This window comes from Heptranchias perlo, chromosome 4 (assembly GCF_035084215.1).
Source record: "Heptranchias perlo isolate sHepPer1 chromosome 4, sHepPer1.hap1, whole genome shotgun sequence".
Lineage (NCBI taxonomy): Eukaryota > Metazoa > Chordata > Chondrichthyes > Hexanchiformes > Hexanchidae > Heptranchias > Heptranchias perlo.
In genome coordinates this window covers 130,693,172-130,705,948 of record NC_090328.1, presented here as the reverse complement: position 1 = coordinate 130,705,948, position 12,777 = coordinate 130,693,172, and the positions used below count along the sequence as shown (strand labels likewise).

At 48.7% G+C, this 12,777-nt stretch overlaps 1 protein-coding gene across 6 annotated transcripts in view; it reads right to left on the bottom strand.

Moving 5' to 3' along the window:
• Positions 1–12,777, bottom strand: part of LOC137321285 (lysine-specific demethylase 4C-like) — a 408,143-nt gene that overhangs the window by 320,760 nt on the left and 74,606 nt on the right. The gene's annotated exons all lie outside the window — the stretch shown is intronic.

Here is a 12,777-nt window from a genome sequence, read left to right as displayed (position 1 = left end):
TCAAGTGTTAAAGAATGATAGTTAGAAAAGAATTGTGCTATCCATCTTTCATATACATCGATTACAATCCTTTATTAGATTTAGTAAGCTAAGTAAGATTTAGTATCAGCTATATAGAGCCTCATATCACTCAGTCAGAGCCACATTCAGTTCGATCCTAGCTGAATCTGGCAAAAACTTGCTGTCACTCATTATTCACTTCTGCATGGTTATTAATTCTGTAACATACATTTCTAAACCAGATGCTTGAAAGTGGAAAACCTGTAAAAGCATAGCAGAATGTTTCTTTTTTAAAAAAAAATCGTAACGGTTACAGCACAAGAGGCCATTCAGCCCATCGAGTCCGTGCCGACTCTACATAAGAGCAATCCAGCTAGTTCCACTCCCCTGCCCTATCCCCTGCAATTTTTTTAGTTTCAAGTATTTATCCAGTTCCCTTTTGAAGGCTATGTTTGAATCTGCCTCCATCACCCCCTCAAGGCAGTGCATTCCAGATCCTAACCACTCACTGTGTAAAAAAGTTTTTCCTCATGTCGCCTTTGGTTCTTTTGCCAATCACCTTAAATCTATGTCCTCTGGTTCTTGACCCTTCCGCCAATGGGAACAGTTTCTCTCTATTTACTCTGTCTCGATCCTTCATGATTTTGGATACCTCTATCAAATCTCCTCAACCTTCTCTGTTCCAAGGAGAACAACCTAGCTTCTCCAGTCTATCCACAGTAATTAAAGTCCCTCATCCCTGGAATCATTCTCGTAAATCTCTTCTGCACCCTCTCTAAGCCTTCACATCTTTCCTAAACTGTGGTGCCCAGAACTGGATACAATACTCCAGTTGTGGCCAAACCAGTGTTTTACAAAGGTTTATCCATGACTTCCTTGCTTTTGTACTCTATGCCTCTATTTATAAAGCCAAGGATCCCGTATGCTTTTTTAACCACTTTCTCAACCTGCCCTACCACCTTCAATGATTTGTGTACATAAACCCCCAGGTGTCTCTGTCCCTGTACCCCTTTTAGAATTGTGCCCTTTAGTTTATATTGCCTCCCCTCATTCTTCCTACAGAAATGTATGACCTCACATTTTTCTGGTTAATTTTCATCTGCCATGTATCCGTCCATTCCACCAGCCTGTCTATATCCTCTTGAAGTCTATCACTATCCTCCTCACTGTTCACTACCTTCCAAGTTTTGTATCATCTGCAAATTTGGAAATTGTGCCCTGTACACCCAAGTCCAAGTCATTAATATATATCAAGAAAAGCAGTGGTCCCAGCACTGACCCCTGGGGAACACCACTCTGCACCTCCTTCCAGTCCGAAAAACAACCGTTCACAACTACTCTCTGTTTCCTGTCACTTAGCCAATTTTGCATCCATGCTGCTACTGCCCCTTTTATTCCATGGGCTTCAATCTTGATGACAAGCCTATTATGCGGCACTTTATCAAACGCCTTTTGAAAGTCCGTATACACCACATCAACTGCATTGCCTTCATCTACCTCTGTTAACTCATCAAAAAACTCTATCAAGTTGGTTTAAACACAATTTGCCTTTAACAAATCCATGCTGGCTTTTCCTAATCAATCCACACTTGTGCAAGCGACTGCTTAATCTGTCCTGGATTATCATTTCTAAAAGTTTCCCCTCTACCGAGATTAAACTGACTAGCCTATCGTTGTTGGGTTTACCCTTACACTCTTTTTTGAACAAGTGTGTAACATTTGCAATTCTCTAGTCCTCTGGCACCACCCCCATATTTAAGGATGTTTGGAAAATTATGGCAGCACCTCCACAATTTCTACCCTTACTCCCTCAGCAACCTAGGATGCATCCCATCCGGGCCGGGTGACTTATCTACTTTAAGTACAGCTAGCCTTTCTAGTACCTCCTCTATCAATTTTTAGCCTACTCAGTATCTCGTTTATATCTTCCTTTACTGAGACTCTGGCAGCATCTTCTTCCTCTGTAAATCGGTAAAGACAGATGCAACATACTCATTTAGTACTTCGGCTGTGCCCTCTGCCTCCATGAGTAGATCTCCTTTTTGGTCCCTAATCGGCCCACCCATTTACTGTTTACATATCTGTAGAAGATGAATCAGAATATATTCATTTTCCATGGAGGGCACACATTCTCAGTATTCCCTTCACATTCATTCCTCTGCAACTGAGTGGCCACTGATTTTACTCCCAGACCGTTGTTGCCCTTTCTTTAGTTTGCTATGAGGAAGCCAAACAGTAACCTAGGATAGACACTGTTTCCAATTTCCCCTCCTCCTGGACAGCAAAGTGCAGGTTGGGAAGTGAAGTGAATGGGAAACTGAGCTTGCAGCTTCTCGATCATGCCATTATGCTAGTGTTCCAACATGCAACACAACTTTTGTTTTTATTCGTTCATGGGATGTGGGCGTTGCTGGCGAGGCCAGCATTTATTGCCCATCCCTAATTGCCCTTGAGAAGGTGGTGGTGAGCCGCCTTCTTGAACCGCTGCAGTCCGTATGGTGAAGGTTCTCCCACAGTGCTGTTAGGAAGGGAGTTCCAGGATTTTGACCCAGCGACAATGAAGGAACGGCGATATATTTCCAAGTCGGGATGGTGTGTGACTTGGAGGGGAACGTGCAGGTGGTGTTGTTCCCATGTGCCTGCTGCTCTTGTCCTTCTAGGTGGTAGAGGTCGCGGGTTTGGGAGGTGCTGTCGAAGAAGCCTTGGCAAGTTGCTGCAGTGCATCCTGTGGATGGTACACACTGCAGCCACAGTGCGCCGGTGGTGAAGGGAGTGAATGTTTAGTGTGGTGGATGGGGTGCCAATCAAGCGGGCTGCTTTATCTTGGATGGTGTCGAGCTTCTTGAGTGTTGTTGGAGCTGCACTCATCCAGGCAAGTGGAGAGTATTCCATCACATTCCTGACTTGTGCTTTGTAGATGGTGGAAAGCCTTTGGGGAGTCAGGAAGCGAGTCACTCGCTGCAGAATACCCAGTCTCTAACCTGCTCTCGTAGCCACAGTATTCACAACCGTGCAGTTTCTAACTCAGTAACTCTCGAAAGGCTACAAACAACATTTAATTCAAGCATTTAACAAGATAAAAGGAGTGGATAGTGTACATAAAAAAGAGAAGCTATTTCCTGTGGTCCGGGAATCTAAAACAAGGGGACACAATCTTAAAATTAGAGCTGGCCATTCAGGAGTGAAATCAGGAAGCACTTTTTCCACACAAAAAGGGTAGTGGAAATCTGGAATTCTCTTCCCCCAAAAGACTGTTTTGAAAATTTCAATTGACCCAGACAGACAGATTTTTATTAGTGAAGGGTATCAAGGGATATGGATCAAATTTGTGGCTCGGGACAGTGAAAGATTTTGAGGATACAAATCTCTACTCATTACCTAAAATGGTTTTTGAACATATAATCACAGGTTGAAGAATTTATTTCTGTATTGCAACAAAGTAGTGAAAGGGCCACAGTAGTGTATAAATGAGTAAACGGAGTTGAGGTACAGATCAGCTGTGATCTAACTGAATGGTTGAACAGGCTTGAGGGGCTGAATGGCCTACTCCTGTTCCTATGTTCCCATGAGTCAATGCCATCATACGAATTTCTCCAGATAACAAAAGCTTCTCTTCCAATTGTTACTTCATTTCAGCTTCACATCCCCTTCTCCCCATCCCATAGACTCATTGGTACACTACTGTGGTCCTTTGCCTACTTTGTCTATTCCAATACAGAAAAAAAATCTTCAAACTGTGATTCTATGTTTAGAAGCTATTTTAGGAAATGAGTGGAGATTTCCATCCTCAAAAAAATCTTTCACTGTCCCGAACCACAAATTATTACTTGCAAAATTAACAATTCAGTTGAATTTTCCCAACAGGACAGATTTATATTTATGAAGGATCCAGCTGCATTTGTTGCTATTTCCTGGTTCCAGTATCAAGAACCTGGCTCCAGTTAAGATTTCATTCCATAGACCAGGACCTACTCCGTTAATGGTAGGGCGTTGGGGAGAGTTATAGAACAAAGAGATCTAGGAGTACAGGTTCATAGCTCCTTGAAAGTGGAGTCACAGGTGGATAGGGTGGTGAAGAAGGCATTCGGCATGCTTGGTTTCATTGGTCAGAACATTGAATACAGGAGTTGGGATGTCTTGTTGAAGTTGTACAAGACATTAGTAGGGCCACACTTGGAATACTGTGTACAGTTCTGGTCACCCTACTATAGAAAGGATATTATTAAACTAGAAAGAGTGCAGGAAAGATTTACTAGGATGCTACCGGGACTTGATGGTTTGACTTATAGGGAGAGGTTGGATAGACTGGGACTTTTTTCCCTGGAGAGTAGGAGGTTAAGGGGTGATCTTATCGAAGTCTATAAAATAATGAGGGGCATAGATAAGGTAGATAGTCAAAATCTTTTCCCAAAGGTAGGGGAGTCTATAACGAGGGGGCATAGATTTAAGGTGAGAGGGGAGAGATACAAAAGGGTCCAGAGGGGCAATTTTTTCACTCAAAGGGTGGTGAGTGTCTGGAACGAGCTGCCAGAGGCAGTAGTAGAGGCGGGTACAATTTTGTCTTTTAAAAAGCATTTGGACAGTTACATGGGTAAGATGGGTATAGAGGGATATGGGCCAAGTGCAGGAAATTGGGACTAGCTTAGTGGTATAAACTGGGCGACATGGACATGTTGGGCCGAAGGGCCTGTTTCCATGTTGTAAACTTCTATGATTCTCTCTCTCATAGTTCAATAAGGTGAACTCACACTGTAAAGTAACTTTTTTTTTTAACTACATAGCATTATAAAACATTATAAATCTAGAATGATTAAATTACACAACAAAATACTATTTTCAGAAGGCGTTTGTATTTCAATAGCGTTCAGCTAATTTAGAGTTTTAGATCTACAGCATTTATACAGAAATTATTTGTACTTCCAGGATCTTAGAAGAAGCTAAAGCTCCATCAAACTACTAATTGACTAACAATACCCAGTAACAGCTTACGCTATCCATGTACAAGACTCTGTTTAGTGCTTTCAATACTACAATGCATACTATATTAAAAGAGTGACTTAATTCATCAGAAAAGTCAATTAAATATCACAAACATTATTTCATGCATGTCACTATAAATAATGATGAAATACATGACTCCTGCCAACAAAAAGGCAGCTTGGAAAAAGAATACAAGCTCACTGGTTAAGGACACTCATGTACATAACCCTTGCATCTTCGTAACTTAGTAGCTACTTCCAGGAGGCATTATAGCTAGATTGGACAAGGCCTTAAAGAGGCTCAAATTCTGACCATTAGCATCATAAAAGAAACCTAGGACAAGGTCCTACAAATTATTCACGCGTATATTAAATCCATTTTTAAAACCAAAACATTTAAAATCCCAATTTTGATCAGCAAATACCAACATGCTGACAGAACTGGGGAAACAGATGGTTGGCATAAATGGGAGAACACTGCAGTGCAGTCAGAACCAAAAAGTGAACAACTAGCAGAGTTCACAACTTTCTAAATCCCAGAAATTTAGAATCCAAAGTGAAGGGCAAAGGGTACAGTGCACGACAGCACCAAGATTGAAAAGAATAAAAAAGCAGCAAGGGTAAATTAGGAAGTCATGATCAATTGACACCAAACCTGATTTAACTAAACAGTGGGAAGTCCAAGGCCATTTTCTTCGGTCCCCGCCACAAACTCCGTTCCCTAGCTACCGACTCCATCCCTCTCCCTGGCCACCGTTCGAAGCAAAACATGACCGTTCACAACCTTGGCTTCCTATTTGACAGAGGTGAACTTCCGACCACATATCTGCTCCATCACCAAAACCACTGACTTCCACTTCCGTAACATCACCGACTCCACCCCTGCCTCAGCTCATCTGCTGCTGAAACTCTCAGCGATGCCTTTGTCACCTCTAGACTCGACTATGCCAAAGGTCTCCTGGCCAGACTCCCACCTTGCACTCTCCCTAAACTTGAGCTCATCCAAAACTCTGCCACCTGCATCCTTACTCGCACCAAGCACCATTCACGCATCACCCCTATGTAGATTGGCTCCCAGTATGGGAACGCCTCGATTTTAAAATTCTCATCCTTGTTTTCAAATCTGTCCATGGCCTCACCCCTCCCCATCTCTAGCTTCCTCCAGCCCCACAACACTCCGCGATGTCTGCACTCCTCCAAATCTGGCCTCTTCCTCATCCCCAATTTTCTTTGGTCCACCACTGGCGGCTGTGCCTTCAGCTGCCTAGGCCCTAAGCTCTGGAATTCCCTCCCTAAACCTTTCCATCTCTCTCTCCTTTAAAATAATCCTTACAACCTACCTCTCACCTGGCTCGGTGTCAAATTTTGTTTGACAACGCTTCAGTGAAGTGCTTTGGGACGTTTTACTACGTTAAATGCAAGTTATTATTATTAGAAGCCTGAAGATTGTAGGAGAAAGGCAATATTGCTGCAAGTAGGGAGTTTTGAGATCTCAAAGAATGTCTTAAGATTCGATGAGTCTTGATGTCAACAGCGAGGATATTTAAATTTAGATGGACAATAGAAGAAAGTTCAGAGGAGAAGTGACCACAACACTACATAGGAACGTAGGAACAGGAGTAGGCCATTTAGTCCCTCAAGCTTGTTCCCGCCATTCAATGAGATCATGGCCGATCTAACTCCATATACCCACCTTAACGAAAGACATTAAGGGATTACGGGGCTAACAAAAATCTATCAATCTCAGATTTAAAATTAATTGAGCTAGCAAGAAGTGCCATTTGTGGAAGAGAGTTCCAAACTTCTACCACCCTTTGCGAGAAGGGTCTCCTAACTTCACTCCTGAAAGGCCTGGCTCTAATTTTTAGGCTACGTCCCATAGTCCAAGACTCACCAACCAGCGGAAATAGTTTCTCTCCATCTACCCTATCAGTTCCACTTAATATCTTCAAAACTTCAATCAAATCACCACTTAATCTTCTAAATTCCAGGGAATACAACACAGTTTGTGTAATCTCTCCTCATAATTTAATCCTTGGAGTCCAGATATCATTCTAATAAATCTATGCTGCACTCCCTCCAAGGCCAATATAATCTTCCTACGGTACAGTGCCCAAAACTGAACACAGTACTCCAGATGTGGCCTAACCAGGACTTTGTATAGCTGTAGCATAACTTCTACCCCCTTGTATTCTAGCCCTCTCGAGATAAAGGCCAGCATTCCATTAGCCTTCTTGATTATTTTCTGTACCTATCCATGATCTTTTAATGATCTATGTACATGGACTCCCAAGTCTCTTTAGACTTCCACTGTTTTGAGCTTTTCACCATTTAGAAAGTACTCTCATTGATCCTTTTTAGGTCCAAAGTGGATGATCTCACATTTGCCTACACTGAAATCCATTTGCCACAGTTTTGCCCACTCAATCTATTAATATCTCTATAATTTTATGCTTCCATCTACACTGCTTACAATGCTGCTTATCTTTGTGCCATCAGCAAGCTTGGGTATGTGACTCTCTATCCTGACATCTAAGTCATTAATAAATACAGTGAAAAGTTGAGGCCCCAACACAGATCCCTGTGGGATACCACTAGTCATATCTTGCCAATTTGAGCATCTGCCCATTATTCCTACTCTCTGTCTCCTGCTGCTCAGCCAATTTCCTAACCAGGTCAATAATTTGCCCTCAATTCCATGAGCTTCAACTTTAGCCAACAGTCTCTTATAGGGACTTTATCGAATGCCTTCTGGAAGTCCATATGAACAACATCCATAGACATTCCCCTGTCCACTACTTTAGTCACCTCTTCAAAACATTCAATCAGGTTCATCAGACATGACCTACCCTTTACAAATCCTGCTGACTCTGATCAGCTGAAATATTTCAAGGTGTTCACTCACTCCATCCTTAATTATACACTAGTAATTTCCTGACAACAGATGTTAGGCTAACTGATCTATAATTCCCTGGTTTCCCTCTCACCTTTCTTAAATAGTGGAGTGACATGTGCAATTTTCCAATTTTAAAAGGAAGGGTTCCTGAATCGAGAGAGCTTTGGAAGATTATAGTTAGGGCATCTGCAATGTTCTCACCTACTTCCTTTAAAACCCTGGGATGGAAACCATCCTACTCTTTAGCGACATTATTTTCTTCAATACTGTTAATTTGCTTACGTTAATTATGGTGAGTCCCCGTCCCTGATTCAAAATTAGTTTCCATGGGGTGTCTGGCATGCTATCCTCTTCCTCCACTGTAAATACTGACGCAAAGTAATTATTTATCATGTCCAGCATTTCCTTGTTTTCATTCACAATATCACCATCACTTTTTAAGGATGATGTGGAGATGCCGGTGATGGACTGGGGTTGACAAATGTAAGGAATCTTACAACACCAGGTTATAGTCCAACTGTTTTATAGTCCAACTGTGATTTTCAAATAAAACAGTTGGACTATAACCTGGTGTTGTAAGATTCCTTACTTTTTAAGGAGTCCACATTGCTCATGACCACCCTCTATTTCCTTTTATAATTGTAAAAAAATTGTGTTGATTTTGATATCCCCTGCAAGTTTCTTTTCATACTCCCTTTTTGTAGCTCTTACTATCTGTTTTGTTACTCTTTGCTGTTCTTTGTATCTCTCCCAGTCGCCAGGATCTGCGCTATTTTTTGCATTTTTGTATGTTTTTTCTTTCAGTTTTATGTTGTCCCTTTCCTCTAGTCGTCCATGGCTGTTTTTTTTTGGCAAGTAGAGCTCTTGCCCCTTGGGGTATAAACTGGTTCTGTATCACGTTAAATTCTTTTTTGAACACCTCCCACTGATCTTCTGTCGTTTTATCCATTAACAGATTTGCCCAGATTACAACGGACAGTCTCTATCTCATCCCATTGAAGTCGGACTTACCTAAATTTAGAATCTTAGTAGCCGTTACGGGTTTCTCCCTTTCAAACAACACTGAACTCGATTATTACGATCGCTATTAGATAAATGTTCATGCACCGTCAGGCTGTTAACTAAATCTGGCTCATTGCGCATTATTAAATCGAATATGGCCTGCCTCCTTGTTGGTTCTTGGACATATTGTTGCAGAAAGCTGTCCTGAACGCAAGACATTCGCTATCTTTCTGACATGAGCTCGTCTGCTTATCCCAATCTATATGAAAATCCTTCATTAAGACCACTCTGCCTTTGCGACATGCTCGTATAGTCTCTGCATTTATACATTCCGCCACTTCGCAGCTGCTACCAGGGGGCCTACACACAACTTCCACTAGTCTTAAATCCTTTTCTATTTCTTAATTCTACCCATAAAGTCTCCACTGCCTGCTTACCTCTAGTTAGATCCTCTCTTATTTCTTCTCTTATTTCATCCTTAAATCACTAAGGCTACTCCTCCCCCTCGACCAGTTTCCCTATCGGCCTTATAATCGGTTCCCAGTCCTGACCGTCTTGCAGCCATGTCTCATCTCAGTAACGGCTACCAAGTCGTACTCTCTAAGTTGAATGTGCGTCTGCAATTCGGTTTGTTCCTTATACTCTATGCATTTGTATAAAGAATGCTTATTCAGGCCACAAACGCTAATGTATCCTTCTGCTCTAATGTTCACACATTTCTTATTACTCTCTCCCAATTTAATTACTTTACATCTTTTGTTTTTCCTTTACCTGTAGTGCCTAAAGCATAATTTCTGATATTACTCTACTCTCTGCCTCTGTTTCTTTTAGAATTATTATCCATACTACCTTTTCCACCCGAGCCCTCACCCCCACTTACTAGTTTAAAGTCCTTGTGACCACCCTATTTATCCTTTCCCCTTGGACCCTGTCCCAGCCGCTTCAGGTGGAGCCCGTTTGAACGGTACACTTCCTTCCTGTCCCAGTACAGGTGCTGGCGTCCATGAAATGGAACCCCTCTTTCAGCCACGTGTTCAGCTCCCTAATCTGCGTCTCCCTACTCCAATTTGCACGTGGCTCAGGTAATAATCCAGAGATTATAACCCCTGAGGTTCTGTTTTTTTTTTAAATTTAGTTCCTGGTACTCTCTGAAAAGGACCTCTTGCCTACTCTTTCCTGTGTTATTGGTCCCAACATGGACCACAACAACTGGATCTTCCCCTCCAATATCCTTTCAAGCTGGTTCGAGATGTCCCTCACCCTGGCACCAGGTAGGCAACATACTATGTGGGACTCTCAATCCTGCTTACAAAGGATGCTCCTGTCCCCCTAATTATTGAATCCCTTACAACTACCATATCACGCTTCTCCTCCTCCCCCTCTTGACAGCCTCCTGTTCCAAGGTGCCACGGTCAACATTCTGGCTCATCTCTTGTCCTTCCGACAGTCTTTATCCTTATCCTCACAGGCAGCAAGTAAATTGTACTTGTTGGATGGGATCAGTTTCTGTGAATCCTCGTTCTCTCTCACCTGGGTTTCCCTTACACTGTACGCTATCGGTCACACCAACCCCGTTCTGATCCAGTACCTCTGTGAGGTGTGACCGAGGTCTGGAGTAAACTGTCCAGATACTCCTCCCCCTCCCTTCTGTCGGAGTGCCTCCAACTCGTACTCCAGCTAAATGACTGAGCTGGAAAAATTCGAGGCGGAGACATCGACTGCAGATGCGCTTGCTCGGGATATTCTCGATGTCCACAAGCTCCCACATACTGCAGTCCCAACACACAACCAGCTCTGCCATATCTTATCTATAAATGATTACCTTTTAGCATGTTTTGGTTTTTTTGCTTTCTTTTTAAAATTTAAAGTTTTTTTTAAGCACCTCCTTCCCCGTCTATACCTAATTCCGACTCTCACCAAATTCTCAAGTTCCCACTCGTTTCACGATGCACTCTCTTTGCGATATGCGAAAAGCAAGGTTATAATGGAGAGGGGAGGTTGGGGTCCAGAGGGAAGAAAGATTGCCGATTAAAAACAAGCTGTTTCTCATTAAGTATTAAACCCAGACAGTAAATGCTGCCAGGCTATTTTTCCACAGGGGGGGGGGGGGGGGGGGGAGGGCGGGCGCGCGCGCGCGCGGAGGGGAGGGCGGGCTGCGCGCGCGCGCGGAGGGGAGGGCGGGCGCGCGCTGCGCGCGGAGGGGAGGGCGGGCGCGCGCGCGCGCGGAGGGGAGGGCGGGCGCGCGCGGAGGGGAGGGCGGGCGCGCGCAGCGCGCGGAGGGGAGGGCGGGCGCGCGCGGAGGGGAGGGCGGGCGCGCGCGCGCGCGGAGGGGAGGGCGGGCGCGCGCGCGCGCGCGGAGGGGAGGGGCGGGCGCGCGCGCAGCGGCGCGGAGGGGGAGGGCGGGGGCGCGCGCGCGCGCGGAGGGGAGGGCGGGGCGCGCGCGCGCGCGGAGGGGAGGGGCGGCTGCGCGCGCGCGCGCGGAGGGGAGGGCGGAGCGCGCGCGCGCGCGGAGGGGAGGGCGGGCGCGCGCGCGCGCGGAGGGGAGGGCGGGCGAGCGCGCGCGCGGAGGGGAGGGCGGAGCGCGCTGCGCGCGGAGGGGAGGGCGAGCGCGCGCGCGGAGGGGAGGGCGAGCGCGCGCGGAGGGGAGGCGGCGCGCGCGCGCGGAGGGGGAGGGCGGGCGCGCTGCGCGCGCGGAGGGGAGGGCGGGCGCGCGCGCGCGCGGAGGGGGAGGGCGGGCGCAGCGCGCGGCGCGGAGGGGAGGGCGGGCGCTGCGCGCGCGCGCGGAGGGGCGAGCGCGCGCGGGAGGGGAGGCGCGCGCGCGGAGGGGAGGGCGAGCGCGCGCGCGGAGGGGAGGGCGATGCCGCGCGCGGACGGGGAGGGCGAGCGCGCGCGGAGGGGAGGGCGAGCGCGCGCGGAGGGGGAGGGGCGAGCGCGCGCGGAGGGGAGGGCGAGCGCGCGCGAGGGGAGGGCGAGCGCGCGCGGAGGGGAGGGCGAGCGCGCGCGGAGGGGAGGGCGGAGCGCGCGCGGAGGGGGAGGGCGAGCGCGCGCGGAGGGGAGGGCGAGCGCGCGCGGAGGGGAGGGGCGAGCGCGCGCGGAGGGGAGGGGCGAGCGCGCGCGGAGGGGAGGGCGAGCGCGCGCGGAGGGGGGGGGAGGGGGGGCGAGCGCGCGCGGAGGGGGAGGGCGAGCGCGGCGAGCGCGGAGGGGAGGGCGAGCGCGCGCGGAGGGGGGGAGGGGCGGAGGGCGCGCGCGGAGGGGAGGGCGAGCGCGCGCGGAGGGGAGGGCGAGCGCGCGCGGAGGGGAGGGGAGGGCGAGCGCGCGCGGAGGGGAGGGCGAGCGCGCGCGGAGGGAGGGAGGGCGAGCGCGCGCGGAGGGGAGGGCGAGCGCGCGCGGAGGGGAGGGCGAGCGCGCGCGGAGGGGAGGGCGAGCGCGCAGCGGAGGGGAGGGCGAGCCGCGCGCGGAGGGGAGGGGCGAGCGCGCGCGGAGGGGGAGGGCGAGCGCAGCGCGGAGGGGAGGGCGAGCGCGGCGCGAGGGTGAGGGCGACGCGCGCGCGGAGGGGAGGGCGAGCGCGCGCGGAGGGGAGGGCGATGCGCGCGCGGAGGGGAGGGCGAGCGCGCGCGGAGGGGAGGGCGAGCGCGCGCGGAGGGGAGGGCGAGCGCGCGCGGAGGGGAGGGCGAGCGCGCGCGGAGGGTGAGGGCCGAGCGCGCTGCGAGAGGGGAGGCTGCGTAGCGCAGCGCGGAGGGTGAGGGCGAGCGCAGCGCGAGGGGAGGGCGAAGCGCTGAGGGGAGGGCGAGCTCAGCGGCGGGAGGGGAGGGCGAGCGGCGCGCGGGGGGGAGGGGGAGGGCGAGCGCGCGCGGAGGGGAGGGCGAGCCGCGCGCGGAGGGGAGGGCGAGCGCGCGCGGA